This window comes from Rutidosis leptorrhynchoides, chromosome 5 (assembly GCF_046630445.1).
Source record: "Rutidosis leptorrhynchoides isolate AG116_Rl617_1_P2 chromosome 5, CSIRO_AGI_Rlap_v1, whole genome shotgun sequence".
Taxonomy (NCBI): Eukaryota; Viridiplantae; Streptophyta; class Magnoliopsida; order Asterales; family Asteraceae; genus Rutidosis; species Rutidosis leptorrhynchoides.
This window is the reverse complement of record NC_092337.1, coordinates 328,146,231-328,163,881: the sequence shown is the minus strand read 5'-3', so window position 1 is coordinate 328,163,881 and position 17,651 is coordinate 328,146,231.

Below are 17,651 nucleotides of genomic sequence, written 5' to 3'. Positions count from 1 at the left end.
TCGTAATCTGTCTATCCCCCACTTTACTCCAACAAATCGGAGACCTGCACTTTCTACCATAAAGTGCTTCAAACGGCGCCATCTCAATGCTTGAATGGTAGCTGTTGTTGTAGGAAAATTCTGCTAACGGTAGATGCCGATCCCAACTGTTTTCGAAATCAATAACACATGCTCGTAGCATGTCTTCAAGTGTTTGTATCATCCTTTCGCTCTGCCCATCAGTTTGTGGATGATAGGCAGTACTCATGTCTAGACGAGTTCCTAATGCTTGCTGTAATATCTGCCAGAATCTTAAAATAAATCTGCCATCCCTATCAGAGATAATAGAGATTGGTATTCCATGTCTGGAGACGACTTCCTTTAAATACAGTCGTGCTAACTTCTCCATCTTGTCATCTTCTCTTATTGGCAGGAAGTGTGCTGACTTGGTGAGACGATCAACTATTACCCAAATAGTATCAAAACCACTTGCAGTCCTTGGCAATTTAGTGATGAAATCCATGGTAATGTTTTCCCATTTCCATTTCAGGATTTCGGGTTGTTGAAGTAGACCTGATGGTTTCGGATGCTCAGCTTTGACCTTAGAACACGTCAAACATTCTCCTACGTATTTAGCAACATCGGATTTCATACCCGGCCACCAAAAATGTTTCTTGAGATCCTTGTACATCTTCCCCGTTCCAGGATGTATTGAGTATCTGGTTTTATGAGCTTCTCTAAGTACCATTTCTCTCATATCTCCAAATTTTAGTACCCAAATCCTTTCAGCCCTATACCGGAATCTGTCTTCCCGAATATTAAGATGCTTCTCCGATCCTTTGGGTATTTCATCCTTTAAATTTCCCTCTTTTAAAACTCCTTGTTGCGCCTCCTTTATTTGAGTAGTAAGGTTATTATGAATCATTATATTCATAGATTTTACTCGAATAGGTTCTCTGTCCTTCCTGCTCAAGGCGTCGGCTACCACATTTTCCTTCCCCAGGTGGTAACGAATCTCAAAGTCATAATCATTCAACAATTCAATCCACCTACGCTGCCTCATATTCAGTTGTTTCTGATTAAATATGTGTTGAAGACTTTTGTGGTCGGTATATATAATACTTTTGACCCCATATTAGTGCCTCCAAGTCTTTAATGCAAAAACAACTGCGCCTAATTCCAAATCATGCGTCGTATAATTTTGTTCGTGAATCTTCAATTGTCTAGACGCATAAGCAATCACCTTCGTTCGTTGCATTAATACACAACCGAGACCTTGCTTTGATGCGTCACAATAAATCAAAAAATCATCATTCCCTTCAGGCAATGACAATATAGGTGCCGTAGTTAGCTTTTCCTTCAATAACTGAAACGCTTTCTCTTGTTCATACTTCCATTCAAATTTCTTCCCTTTATGCGTTAATGTAGTCACGGGTTTTGCTATTCTGGAAAAGTCTTGGATGAACCTTCTGTAGTAACCAGCTAGTCCTAAAAACTGGCGTATGTGTTTCGGAGTTTTCGGGGTTTCCCACTTTTCAACGGTTTCGATCTTTGCCGGGTCCACCTGGATACCTTCTTTGTTCACTATGTGACCGAGGAATTGAACTTCTTCCAACCAAAATGCACACTTTGAAAACTTAGTGTACAGTTTTTCTTTCCTCAATACTTCTAGCACTTTTCTCAAATGTTCTTCGTGCTCTTGATCATTCTTTGAATAAATAAGTATGTCATCGATGAAAACAATGACAAACTTGTCAAGATATGGCCCACACTATAACAACCCTCACTTTTCCCTTCTGAAATTACCAAGTTGTCCTTAGGGTTTCAATGTCATATTCTGTGTATTATCATTAGGGTTGTTAATCAGACATAATAAGTGCCCGAGTAATTAAATGCTCTGTAAATTAATGCTTGTAATTAATAACCTGAAACCTCAACCTCAGATATTAATTAAAACCCTAATCTTACAAAACCTAACACTAACCCTAATATAAAATTTATAATAAAAACAATATGTACTAATTAAAAAGTGACAATATTTTTAAGATTTAAACAAATGAGAATAAATATAAACTAATATGAACTTAATTAAAATTAATAAAAGTTAAGGTCTAATATTTAAATAAAATGTAACCTTAGTATTAATAATATTAATAATAATAATAATAAAAAATATATAAAATACATAAATAAATAAATATGCCGGATATAAAAAAAAGAATATATAAATATGAATTAGCAAACAAGTTCGGCTAGTAGGAAAAAAAATATATAACCTTGATTAAGGAAACTAATCCTACTCAAACTCCAATTGCTTGCATTCTAATCTAAACTCGAGTGCTTGATCACCAAGGTAACACATCTATAAAAGGTTCCATGATCTTCCAAATTTAGCACCACTAAAAATAAATCACGAAACCTCAAATCTGTTGAATATAGTCGACTGGTCCCTCCAGCTTTTCCTTCTTGTTTTGGTCAACACCTGCAGTCCCTTTTTCCCCTTCATTATCGACTAAACACAGCCCTCCTGCAGCCCTCTTTTAGCCGCAATTAACAAGCCTTTAAACCCTTCTGCATCGACTTCAAGAACCCTCTATAACAGCCCTTATCCGACAGCTTCTTGCAGCCCAAAAATCTGTTGTGCAGTCGACATACAATCACACCAAAACAGCCCATTCGATCACCTCCTGCAACCTGCAATTGATCTTTGATTGCTGCGTGTTTTCATACTGTGTTGCTGCTATTTTCTGTCGAATAAGAAGACCCAAACAGCCCTTAGTTTCTGCTGCAAGTTGCGTGATCAAACAGACCCAATCTTTGATCATTGTTGCTGCATTTTTCTGGATATTATTTTTGCTACTTCTGCTAAAGTTCGTGACCTTCAAAACAGTCCAAGAAACCCTTCCTTTGAAGTCATGATTTCCAGCTGGAAGTCTGTTGCTGTTTCGGTTTTCATAATCATCATCTTCCCTTGATTTTAATCTCCTATAAGGTAGTCCTCAAACCCTAGTTCAATCCTACTGTAATCTCTCAAGTTGTTATTAAGTTTTAAGTTAAGTATTATAAAGTTGATTAATAAACTAGTTAATATGATTAAGGTTATAAATAATTGATAAAAGTTGTATAAAGAGATTGTGTTAGGATTTAATAAGAATAGGCATGATAAATAAAGTATAAAAGATTATGATTAATAAGTATGAGTATGATTTAACCATGAATAATGATAATGAATTAGGTTTGATCAAGAAACAAGTTAAAAATAATAGTCGAAGAGGAAGATTGTGGTCATGATATAGATTAAAAGAATATGATGTTGGTATTATTATGAAGTATGATGAATAAGTTGATGGCATTAAAAGATATGATTAAGGTTAAAGGATGTAATGAAAGATTATGATTAATGTTAATAAGTTAGTTAAATAAATATAAGATTAAAGTTATTAAGTTATGATGCTCATAAAACTAGTTTGATAAGTTAAAGCTTATGATTTTATGTAAGCTAGATAATGATAATAGTTATAAGATTATTATTATTAGTAATAAAGATAATGGTGATGATAAAAAGGTATGAACTAGATCATGAATGTTATTAGTAATAAAGAAGGATAAGGATAAAAAAAGTATGAACTAGTTAAAGAGCATGGTTAGGGTTGATTGAATGAGTATGGTATAGACAGTGATTATGATTATTATATGATTATTATGATTAGGGTTTAGATATTATTAATGAAATTAAAAGATTTAGGTTATGATTATGGATTAGTAACGTAGTTATGATCATGGGGTACGTGCATGCATGCATGCATACGTGCGTATGTGCATGTATACACTGTGTGCATATGTGTGTGTGTGTGTGTATATGTAAATATATACATACATGTATATGTATATGTATATATGTATGTATATGTACGTGTGTATGTATGTATGAACGTGTATTAAGTAAGTATTATTATAAGTTAGTAAACCTAATAATAAGAAAAGTAATAAGTATATGTATATGTACCATCTTACACTATTATATATGTAACACATACACCTACTATATATATATCATATAGTATTGAACACATACATGTATAATAATAATAAAGAATATATATGTATGTATCACATAGATATAATTATATACGTAACATATAATGATAGATATACATAGTAATTGATTAAAGTAAATAATAATACAATTATTATTATAACCTATACACATACCTATATAGTAACACTTAATAACACTAAGTATATTATCACTCATACAAATATAACTTTTCTCGAGAACGGTCACTGTTAATATAGTTTGCTATATTAATAAACAAACTTTATGTCTATTAGACATTAACTAATCGAACATAATATCTCTAGGTTGAGATCTCCGTGTTCAACACTTCGATCATATAACTTGCGTGGAATATCTATCTGCTATTAAGGTGAACTTCATAGCCCCGCTTTTTAACTTTCTCTATTACTTATTTTATAAGTTTTGGGGTGAGACACATGCTTGCTTTTTAAACTATTTTACGCTTAGACACAAGTACTCAAACTTTCTTTTGATTAGTTCAAACTGTTGCTAACATGCTTTGATTCATGCTTAATCCCTACCATGATATCGTTAATTGCTACGTATAAAGGCAAGCTTAGTTATTGTGATAGCGCTATTGAGGGTGACGTCTCTATCCGGATGACCGCTGGTCAATGGATACATAATAACGATGAACGACACGAACGTGATGTGTTTAGGGTAACTAATGGTTAGTATCGATATCATATACACCAGCACTACTACCGAACTGATTAAACCGCTTATTTAAATCTTGTGGTCTAAAAACTTGTTATAATTATTAAACCTATGTTGTTCACTCAACCATTTTGGTTGACACTTTAAGCATGTTTTGTATGAGGTACTTAGATATGTTGCTTCCGCTGTAGAACTCTGCTGTTACTTAGAAGTCAAACCGAGCACTGGGACCAGAGATAACATCCACGTCAATGGCGATTTTGGCGGGGTGTTATAGTTGGTATCAGAGCTCTGGTTATAGGGAACTAGGTTACATTAGTGTGACTAACATGAATAGTTAGGATGCATTAGTGAGTCTAGTCTATAACCGAGTTGTTCATTGGCATTGATTATTTGCATTAAATTCTAGATTATGTGCATTAAGTTCACTTATATTTGTCATGCCTAGAACTCCTATACCATTCAAATCTTTAGAAACACTTTGCTAAAGGAACTATACTTACACGTCTGACTCTTAGAATAAGAGCCATGACTTACTTGTATTCCAACAATAGAATGCCACTGTACCTATCTCATTGTGTAATTTAGGAGAGCCAAGGCTTGTTATAGAGAACTAGGATTGCATTTTATGTGTGCCTTATGTGTTAGTTAGGATGCCTTAACAATCTTTAGTACTATAACCTTTCCTGCCTTAGTTTTAAGAGCTTTCCTTAAATCTTTATAATGCTATTTCATCTTACTTCCTGCTTTTACCTCTGTTGATATTCTGTATCTTTTCCTAAGGATATCAAGCCAAAACCCTATCATCTTGCCTGATCCCGACTCTAAAGGATCGGTTAGTATGTGATTGTTATCATAACCATACATATCCTATGACCTGACTTCGCCATTGTAGGTCAAAGTATTCTTTGACTCACGCGAAGGGATGTCACTCATGACTCAACATTTCCACGTCAACTATCTAAGTTTGATCAAGTGTCCTGACCTTATGGAGTGACCTTGGAATGGAAGTATGAATTAGTGAAATATAATGACGCTTGGCCGACGTGATTATATTACAGTAATTCATATAGAAATTCCAATATCATGACATATGGAATAGAAAGTGAATCAAAGAAAAATTTCCAAGCCATTCATTTAAAAATCTCAATGTTATTACATGAAGGGTAATTATCATCTGATTTATATACATACGAAGAGATTGTTACGATCAAACTATCTATATCATACCCATGAGTAGATTAATAAATTCTCATAAGCCATAAAAGTTGTAAAGCTTTGCATTCTTTCTTTCTTAAACAACTTATCTTTTTGACACTTAATTATCACATCTCCACTGGAAGGAAGGATGCAAGTTCTTAAGTGACCTGAAGTGACACCCCCGAAACGTCTTCGAAGCATGCCTCTTGTTATCTGCAATTACGCTCCTAGTGTAGATTTTCTTAAACCCATTAGGAAACCTGTCGAAGATAAGCGATGACCACTTGCAAGATTTTCATTTGAATATTCAAACGAAGATATTATACACAACACATTCACTATCACGTTCTCATACTCTCCCATTCATATCTCACTTGACAGCAATAGCTTCACACAGGAACATTTGAATTCCAAGAACTTATATTAGTCATCAACCACACTTAAATTTAATAGTTATCATTACCCTGCAACATTGTTGCTAAAAATATCACCCGGAATTTTCAAGGTCTTTCACTCAACTTTTATTAGTCTTTCTCCAAATATAAAATTCAGCTTGCCAAAATTTTACATACACTATTTTACTGTGCGAACCTCTCGAAATTTTATAAATTTATTTACCGCCATTCGTGCAAATTTTATAAATTGTATATATTAAGCAAAATTTACCTTTATTTATTTTGACTAGTACATATAAAATTATACTCTCACTTTTTCAAATCAATTCAAAAGATATTCTACTTAAAATAGTACATGTTGTACATAACTCTAGTTTTACTAAGAACTTCGTTTCTTCTTTAAATTGTCATCCTTAAACGACTCGAACTTCTATAAAAATTTTCATTGATTGTTTATATAAAATTTTTTGTATTATTCTACACCACATATTAATCACAATTCCTTTTACACTTCGAAACTTACCATTGAGTTCATCATTCGAAACTCTATGTTCTCGTCAACTTTTCCCCTTTTGAGATTGACCGTTCAGAGGATTTTACTTCTAATATCTCACGATTAAACCACAACACCCTCGTGAACATTAATTCTATAACTCTATACTTTGTGGTACAAGAAATCATTTTTGGAGATTTTCTCACCTAAAGAAAACTATTCTTATACCCAATGATTCCCATTTCTTCTTATCCGCACTTAAACTCATAATTGAATGATAGGTCGACTCGCCATAGGTGCGAGAATGTCTAACTCGATCAGAGATCACACCTCCCATACGGTTTCCTTTTAGTAATGGGAATCTAAAATCCTCGCTATCTTCTTTAAAGGAGATACCTTAAATGTAAATGACATTTATTTGTTTACTCCAAATATCTCTCCTCATTGGTTGTAACTAGATGATTATCCTAGATAAGGGTTCGACCTCTGTTTCGACCTAACGGAAATCCTAATCATAAAGTTACATTCGACAGTGTGCCTCCAAAATTTCTTCCAAGGATAAGTTCACATTTATTGTAATATATTGGACAACATCTTTTCCACAAGACCATTTTTGAGGGCATCTTAGTAATCATGGCTTGCTTTACATATAAGCCAGATTAATGAACCCTCGGCTGGCATCTCGTTTTGCATTCCTTGAAAGTCATAGGCATCATGCCTATGGTTAATCTTACGGAATTAAAATCTAAACACCAACCATATCAAACACAAGCCATGCATCAAACTACATGGCCGTAATCTCCACGTACTCCTATCTGTTTATCTGCCCTAGTATTGTGGCATAAACACTCAAGGTTTAGAGCCTAGTAATGTTCGTGTCGCGTTTCATGCACCCAGCTTACTGAAAAGCTTGTATGGCATCTTCATCTCTTTTGAGAAAACCAAGTCAGGTGACACTCATATTATTCCTTTGAACGACCTCCGCATTGATAATAAAATGCACTACATAGAAGAACCTGTATAAGCTATGGATCATAAGATTCAAATGCTTAGTACAGGGCAATATTCCTAATGTTAAAGTTCGTTGGAATTCGCGTAGAGGCCCCGAGTATACCTGGGAATGTGAAGACCAAATGAAGCGGAAACATCCCCATCTTTTCTCAACTGAAACTTCGGGACGAAGTTTAAATTAACGGGGAGGTACTATAACAACCCTCACTTTTCCCTTCTGAAATTACCAAGTTGTCCTTAGGGTTTCAATGTCATATTCTGTGTATTATCATTAGGGTTGTTAATCAGACATAATAAGCGCTCGAGTAATTAAATGCTCTGTAAATTAATGCTTGTAATTAATAACCTGAAACCTCAACCTCAGATATTAATTAAAACCCTAATCTTACAAAACCTAACCCTAACCCTAATATAAAATTTATAATAAAAACAATATGTACTAATTAAAAAGTGACAATATTTTTAAGATTTAAACAAATGAGAATAAATATAAACTAATATGAACTTAATTAAAATTAATAAAAGTTAAGATCTAATATTTAAATAAAATGTAACCTTAATATTAATAATATTAATAATAATAATAAAAAAAATATATAAAATACATAAATAAATAAATATGCCGGATAAAAAAAAGAATATATAAATATGAATTAGCAAACAAGCTCGGCTAGTAGGAAAAAAAATATATAAACTTGATTAAGGAAACTAATCCTACTCAAACTCCAATTGCTTGCATTCTAATCTAAACTCGAGTGCTTGATCACCAAGGTAACACATCTATAAAAGGCTCCATGATCTTCCAAATTTAGCACCACTAAAAATAAATCACGAAACCTCAAATCTGTTGAATATAGTCGACTGGTCCCTCCAGCTTTTCCCTCTTGTTTTGGTCGACACCTGCAGTCCCTTTTTCCCCTTCATTATCTACTAAATACAGCTCTCCTGCAGCCCTCTTTTAGTCGCAATTAACAAGCCTTTAAACCCTTCTGCATCGACTTCAAGAACCCTCCATAACAGCCCTTATCCGACAGCTTCTTGCAGCCTAAAAATTTGCTGTGCAGTCGACATACAATCACACCAAAATAGCCCATTCGATCACCTCCTGCAGCCTGTAATCGACCTTTGATTGCTGCGTGTTTTCCTGCTGTGTTGCTGCTATTTTCTGTTGAACAAGAAGACCCAAACAGCCCTTAGTTTCTGCTGCAAGTTGCGTGATCAAACAGACCCAATCTTTGATCATTGTTGCTGCGTTTTTCTGGATATTATTACTGCTGCTTCTGCTGGAGTTCGTGACCTTCAAAACAGTCCAAGAAACCCTTCCTTTGAAGTCGTGATTGCCAGCTGGAAGTCTGTTGCTGTTTCGGTTTTCATAATCATCATCTTCCCTTGATTTTAATCTCCTATAAGGTAGTCCTCAAAGCCTAGTTCAATCCTACTTTAATCTCTCAAGTTGTTATTAAGTTTTAAGTTAAGTATTATAAAGTTGATTAATAAACTAGTTAATATGATTAAGGTTATAAATAATTGATAAAGTTTGTATAAAGAGATTGTGTTAGGATTTAATAAGAATAGGCATGATAAATAAAGTATAAAAGATTATGATTAATAAGTATGAGTATGATTTAACCATGAATAATGATAATGAATTAGGTTTGATCATGAAATAAGTTAAAAATAATAGTCGAAGAGGAAGATTGTGGTCATGATATAGATTAAAAGAATATGATGTTGGTATTATTATGAAGTATGATGAATAAGTTGATGGCATTAAAAGATATGATTAAGGTTAAAGGATGTAATGAAAGATTATGATTAATGTTAATAAGTTAGTTAAATAAATATAAGATTAAAGTTATTAAGTTATGATGCTCATAAAACTAGTTTGATAAGTTAAAGCTTATGATTTTATGTAAGCTAGATAATGATAATAGTTATAAGATTATTATTATTAGTAATAAAGATAATGGTGATGATAAAAAGGTATGAACTATATCATGAATGTTATTAGTAATAAAGAAGGATAAGGATAAAAAAAAGTATGAACTAGTTAAAGAGCATGGTTAACGTTGATTGAATGAGTATGGTATAGACAGTGATTATGATTATTATGATTAGGGTTTAGATATGATTAATGAAATTAAAATATTTAGGTTATGATTATGGATTAGTAACGTAGTTATGATCATGGGGTACGTGCATGCATGCATGCATACGTGCGTATGTGCATGTATACACTGTGTGCATATGTGTGTGTGTATATGTAAATATATACATACGTGTATATGTATGTGTATATATATATGTATATGTACGTGTGTATGTATGTATGAACGTGTATTAAGTAAGTATTATTATAAGTTAGTAAACCTAATAATAAGAAAAGTAATAAGTATATGTATATGTACCATCTTACACTATTATATATGTAACACATACACCTACTATATATATATATATATATATATATATATATCATATAGTATTGAACACATACATGTATAATAATAATAATAAAGAATATATATGTATGTATCACATAGATATAATTATATACGTAACATATAATGATAGATATACATAGTAATTGAATAAAGTAAATAATAATACTATTATTAGTATAACCTATACACATACCTATATAGTAACACTTAATAACACTAAGTATATTATCACTCATACAAATATAACTTTTCTCGAGAACGGTCACTGTTAATATAGTTTGCTATATTAATAAACAAACTTTATGTCTATTAGACATTAACTAATCGAACATAATATCTCTAGGTTGAGATCTCCGTGTTCAACACTTCGATCATATAACTTGCGTGGAATATCTATCTGCTATTAAGGTGAACTTCATAGCCCCGCTTTTTAACTTTCTCTATTACTTATTTTATAACTTTTGGGGTGAGACACATGCTTGCTTTTTAAACTGTTTTACGCTTAGACACAAGTACTCAAACTTTCTTTTGATTAGTTCAAAATGTTGCTAACATGCTTTGAGTCATGCTTAATCCCTACCATGATATCGTTAATTGCTACGTATAAAGGCAAGCTTAGTTTTTGTGATAGCGCTATTGAGGGTGACGTCTCTATCCGGATGACCGCTGGTCAATGGATACATAATAACGATGAATTACACGAACGTGATGTGTTTAGGGTAACTAATGGTTAGTATCGATATCATATACACCAGCACTACTACCGAACTGATTAAACCGCTTATTTAAATCTTGTGGTCTAAAAACTTGTTATAATTATTAAACCTATGTTGTTCACTCAACCATTTTTGTTGACACTTTAAGCATGTTTTGTCTCAGGTACTTAGATATATTGCTTCCGCTGTAGAACTCTGCTGTTACTTAGAAGTCAAACCGAGCACTGGGACTAGAGATAACATCCACGTCAATGGCGATTTTGGCGGGGTGTTATACACACACTCAGTTTATAAGGTCCATGAACAAAGCTGGTGCGTTAGTTAATCCAAACGGCATAACCATAAACTCGTAATGACCATAACGCGTCCTAAAAGCAGTTTTTGGAATATCATCCTCCTTTACTCGCATGTGATGATATCCAGAACGTAAATCGATCTTCGAATAAACCGACGAGCCTTGTAGTTGATCAAATAAGTCGTCAATTCTCGGCAGTGGATAACGATTTTTGATGGTAAGTTTGTTCAACTCTCTGTAGTCAATACACAACCTAAATGTACCATCCTTCTTCTTGACAAACAAAACAGGAGCTCCCCATGGTGATGTGCTTGGTCGAATGAAACCACGTTCTAATAGTTCTTGCAGTTGGCTTTGCAGTTCTTTCATCTCGCTGGTGCGAGTCTATAAGGAGAACGAGCTATTGGTGCAGCTCCTGGTACAAGATCTATTTGAAATTCAACAGATCGATGTGGAGGTAGTCCCGGTAATTCTTTCGGAAATACATTGGGAAATTCTTTTGCGATGGGAACATCATTGATGCTCTTTTCTTCAGTTTGTACTTTCTCGACGTGTGCTAGAATAGCATAGCAACCTTTTCTTATTAGTTTTTGTGCCTTCAAATTACTAATAAGATGTAGCTTCATGTTGCCCTTTTCTCCGTATACCATTAAGGGTTCTCTTTCTTCTTGTACAATGCGAATTGCATTTTTATAACATACGATCTCTGCTTTCACCTTCTTCAGCCTGTCCATGCCAACTATTACATCAAAACTCCCTAACTCTACTGGTATCAAATCAATCTTAAATATTTCGCTACCCAGTTTAATTTCTCGATTCCGGCATATATTATCTGCTGAAATTAATTTACCGTTTGCTAATTCGAGTAAAAATTTACTATCCAACGGCGTCAATGGACAACTTAATTTAGCACAAAAATATCTACTCATATAGCTTCTATCCGTACCCGAATCAAATAAAACGTAAGCAGATTTATTGTCAATAAGAAACGTACCTGTAACAAGCTCCGGGTCTTCCTGTGCCTCTGCCGCATTAATATTGAAAACTCTTCCACGGCCTTGTCCATTCGTGTTCTCCTGGTTCGGGCAATTTCTAATAATATGGCCCGGTTTTCCACATTTATAACAAACTACATTGGCATAACTTGCTCCGACGCTACTTGCTCCACCATTACTCGTTCCGACACCATTTGTTCCTTTCGTTCTGTTAACCCCTGGTCCGTAGACCTCACACTTCACCGCGCTATGACCATTTCTTTTACACTTGTTGCAAAATTTGGTGCAGAACTCCGAGTGATACTTTTCACACCTTTGGCATAGCTGCTTCTGATTGTTGTTGTTGTTGCAGTTGTTATTGTTGTTGGGATGATTGTTGTAGTTGATGTTGTTGTTGTTATTGTTGGGCCGTTTGTTGTAGTTGCGATTGATGTTGCGATTGTTGGGATAATTGTTGCGATTATTGTTGTAATTGCTGTTGTTGTTGTATTGGTGATTCTTATCACCGTTTTCCTCCCACTTCCTTTTGACTTGCTTCACATTGGCCTCTTCAGCCGTCTGTTCTTTAATTCTTTCGTCAATCCGGTTCACTAGTTTGTGAGCCATTCTACATGCCTGTTGTATGGAGGCGGGCTCGTGTGAACTTATATCTTCTTGAATTCTTTCCGGTAATCCTTTCACAAACGCGGCGATCTTCTCTTCCTCATCTTCGAACGCTCCCGGACACAACATGCACAATTCTGTGAATCGTCTTTCGTACGTGGTAATATCAAATCCTTGGGTTCGTAACCCTCTAAGTTCTGTCTTGAGCTTATTGACCTCGGTTCTGGGACGGTACTTCTCGTTCATCAAGTGCTTGAATGCTGACCACGGTAGTGCGTACGCATCATCTTGTCCCACTTGCTCTAGATAGGTATTCCACCATGTTAACGCAGAACCTGTGAAGGTATGCGTAGCGTACTTCACTTTGTCCTCTTCAGTACACTTACTTATGGCAAACACCGATTCGACCTTCTCGGTCCACCGTTTCAATCCGATCGGTCCTTCGGTTCCATCAAATTCCAAAGGTTTGCAGGCAGTGAATTCTTTGTAGGTGCATCCTACACGATTTCCTGTACTGCTAGATCCAAGGTTATTGTTGGTATGTAGTGCAGCCTGTACTGCGGCTATGTATGAAGCTAGAAAAGTACGGAATTCCTCTTCATTCATATTCACGGTGTGTCGAGTAGTCGGTGCCATTTCCTTCAAAATAGTCAAATGGAACAAGTTAATCATACATAATATTATGAGTAGTTAATAGTATTTCGTAGCATAATATGAACTCATTTATAAAAGCTTTTTCTTCATATTAGCATTTTATAAGTTTAAATTTGGGTAGTACCTACCCGTTAAGTTCATACTTAGTAGCTAATATACAATTCAACTACTACAATTCTATATGAAAAACTGATTATAATAATATTTCGCGTTCAAACTTTTATACGATATTTTACAAACTTACAATACCGCTTATTTTACATAAAGCATGAAATATAGCACACAATAACTTTGATACAAGATAGTTGTGAAAATAATTCTAGCTAGTACACAAGTCGTTCAGCCAAGGCAATAAAGACACGTAATTCATACGTCCAGAAACAAGTCATGCATTCTGGTTTTACTAGGACTACTTCCCATCCTTGGTCTTGTGGAACATAACCGTTATGGCCGTTGATAAGACAGCGTGTTGTAACGTCGTCAAAGGGACGAGGGTTACGTAATGACCAACAGTCTCGTAATAACCTAAAAACCTCATTTCTTACCCCAATTACCGACTCCGTCACTTGTGGGAACGTTTTGTTTAATAGTTGTAGCCCGATGTTCTTGTTCTCACTTTGGTGAGAAGCGAACATTACTAACCCGTAAGCATAACATGCTTCTTTATGTTGCATGTTAGCCGCTTTTTCTAAATCACGAAGTCCTATATTCGGATATATTGAGTCAAAATAATTTCTTAACCCGTTGCGTAAAATAGCACTTGGGTTCCCCGCAATATATGCGTCAAAGTAAACACATCGTAACTTATGGGTTTCCCAATGTGATATCCCCCATCTTTCAAAGGAAAGTCTCTTATAAACCAAGGCATTCTTGAAACGTTCTTCGAATGTCTTACAAACTGATTTCGCCGTAAATAGTTGTGCCGAAGAATTCTGACCGACTCTAGACAAGATTTCATCAATCATGTCTCCGGGTAGGTCTCTTAAAATATTGGGTTGTCTATCCATTTTGTGTTTTTATACTGTAAAATAGACAAGAGTTAGATTCATAAAAAAAATACTTATTAATACAAGCAATTTTTACATATATCATAAAGCATATGCACACTATATTACATATATTACACCACACGAATATAACTATCTTATTCCAACTCGCTCGTTTCTTCTTCTTCGGTTTTGGTTCGTTTTGCCAAGTTTCTAGGGATATATGATGTTCCCCTAATACGAGCTGTCGTTTTCCACAACGGTTTAGAAAACCTGGTGGTTTAGAGGTTCCCGGGTCATTGTTACAACTTAAGGGCTTCGGGGGTTGACGATACATATAAAGTTCATCGGGGTTGGAATTAGATTTCTCTATTTTTATGCCCTTTCCCTTATTATTTTCTTTTGTCTTTTTAAATTCAGTTGGGGTAATTTCTATAACATCATCGGAATTCTCGTCGGAATCCGATTCATCGGAGAATTGGTAATCCTCCCATTATTTTGCTTCCTTGGCGGAAACACCATTGACCATAATTAACCTTGGTCGGTTGGTTGAGGATTTTTTTTTAATTAACCGTTTTATTATTTCCCCCACCGGTTCTATTTCCACCTCTGGTTCCTCCTCTTCCGGTTCTGATTCTTCTTCCGGTTCTGATTCTTCTTCCGGTTTTTCTTCGGGAACTTGTGAATCAGTCCAATATATATTCGACTCTTCGTTATTATTAGGTGAGTCAATAGGATTTGTGCTAGAGGTAGACATCTATCACACAATATCAAACATGTTAAGAGATTAATATATCACATAATATATATGTTAATAATATATAGTTTCCAACAAAAATGTTAAGCAATCATTTTTAAAGAAAACACGGTCGAAGTCCAGACTCACTAATGCGTCCTAACAAACTCGATAAAAACAATAATGCAAATTTTCTGGTTCTCTAAGACCAACGCTCGGATAGCAACTGAAATGTCCCGTTCTTATTGATTAAAAACGTTCCATATTAATTGATTTCGTTGCGAGGTTTTGACCTCTATATGAGACGTTTTTCAAAGACTGCATTCATTTTTTAAAACAAACCATAACCTTTATTTCATAAATAAAGGTTTAAAAAGCTTTACGTAGATTATCAAATAATGATAATCTAAAATATCCTGTTTACACACGACCATTACATAATGGTTTACAATACAAATATGTTACATCGAAGTCAGTTTCTTGAATGCAGTTTTTACACAATATCATACAAACATGGACTCCAAATCTTGTCCTTATTTTAGTATGCAACAGCGGAAGCTCTTAGTATTCACCTGAGAATAAACATGCTTTAAACGTCAACAAAAATGTTGGTGAGTTATAGGTTTAACCTATATATATCAAATCGTAACAATAGACCACAAGATTTCATATTTCAATACACATCCATACATAGAGATAAAAATCATTCATATGGTGAACACCTGGTAACCGACATTAACAAGATGCATATATAAGAATATCCCCATCATTCTGGGACACCCTTCGGATATGATATAAATTTCGAAGTACTAAAGCATCCGGTACTTTGGATGGGGTTTGTTAGGCCCAATAGATCTATCTTTAGGATTCGCGTCAATTAGGGTGTCTGTTCCCTAATTCTTAGATTACCAGACTTAATAAAAAGGGCATATTCAATTTCGATAATTCAACCGTAGAATGTAGTTTCACGTACTTGTGTCTATTTTGTAAATCATTTATAAAACCTGCATGTATTCTCATCCCAAATATATTAGATTTTAAAAGTGGGACTATAACTCACTTTCACAGATTTTTACTTCGTCGGGAAGTAAGACTTGGCCACTGGTTGATTCACGAACCTATAACAATATATACATATATATCAAAGTATGCTCAAAATATATTTACAATACTTTTAATACATTTTAATGTTTTAAGTTTATTAAGTCAGCTGTCCTCGTTAGTAACCTACAACTAGTTGTCCACAGTTAGATGTACAGAAATAAATCGATAAATATTATCTTGAATCAATCCACGACCTAGTGTATACGTATCTCAGTATTGATCACAACTCAAACTATATATATTTTGGAATCAACCTCAACCCTGTATAGCTAACTCCAACATTCACATATAGAGTGTCTATGGTTGTTCCGAAATATATATAGATGTGTCGACATGATAGGTCGAAACATTGTATACGTGTCTACGGTATCTCAAGATTACATAATATACAATACAAGTTGATTAATTTATGGTTGGAATAGATTTGTTACCAATTTTCACGTAGCTAAAATGAGAAAAATTATCCAATCTTGTTTTACCCATAACTTCTTCATTTTAAATCCGTTTTGAGTGAATCAAATTGCTATGGTTTCATATTGAACTCTATTTTATGAATCTAAACAGAGAAAGTATATGTTTATAGTCTGAAAAATAAGTTACAAGTCGTTTTTGTAAAGGTAGTCATTTCAGTCGAAAGAACGACGTCTAGATGACCATTTTAGAAAACATACTTCCACTTTGAGTTTAACCATGATTTTTGGATATAGTTTCATGTTAATAATAAAAATCATTTTCTCATAATAACAACTTTTAAATCAAAGTTTATCATAGTTTTTAATTAACTAACCCAAAACAGCCCGCGGTGTTACTACGACGGCGTAAATCCGGTTTTACGGTGTTTTTCGTGTTTCCAGGTTTTAAATCATTAAGTTAGCATATCATATAGATATAAAACATGTGTTTAGTTGATTTTAAAAGTCAAGTTAGAAGGATTAACTTTTATTTGCGAACAAGTTTAGAATTAACTAAACTATGTTCTAGTGATTACAAGTTTAAACCTTCGAATAAGATAGCTTTATATGTATGAATCGAATGATGTTATGAACATCATTACTACCTCAAGTTCCTTGGATAAACCTACTGGAAATGAGAAAAATGGATCTAGCTTTAAAGGATCCTTGGATGGCTTGAAAGTTCTTGAAGCAGAATCATGACACGAAAACAATTTCAAGTAAGATTTCCACTCGAAATAAGATTGTTATAGTTATAGAAATTGAATTAAAATTTGAATATGATTATTACCTTGTATTAGAAAGATAACCTACTATAAGTAACAAAGGTTTCTTGATCTTGGATGATTACTTG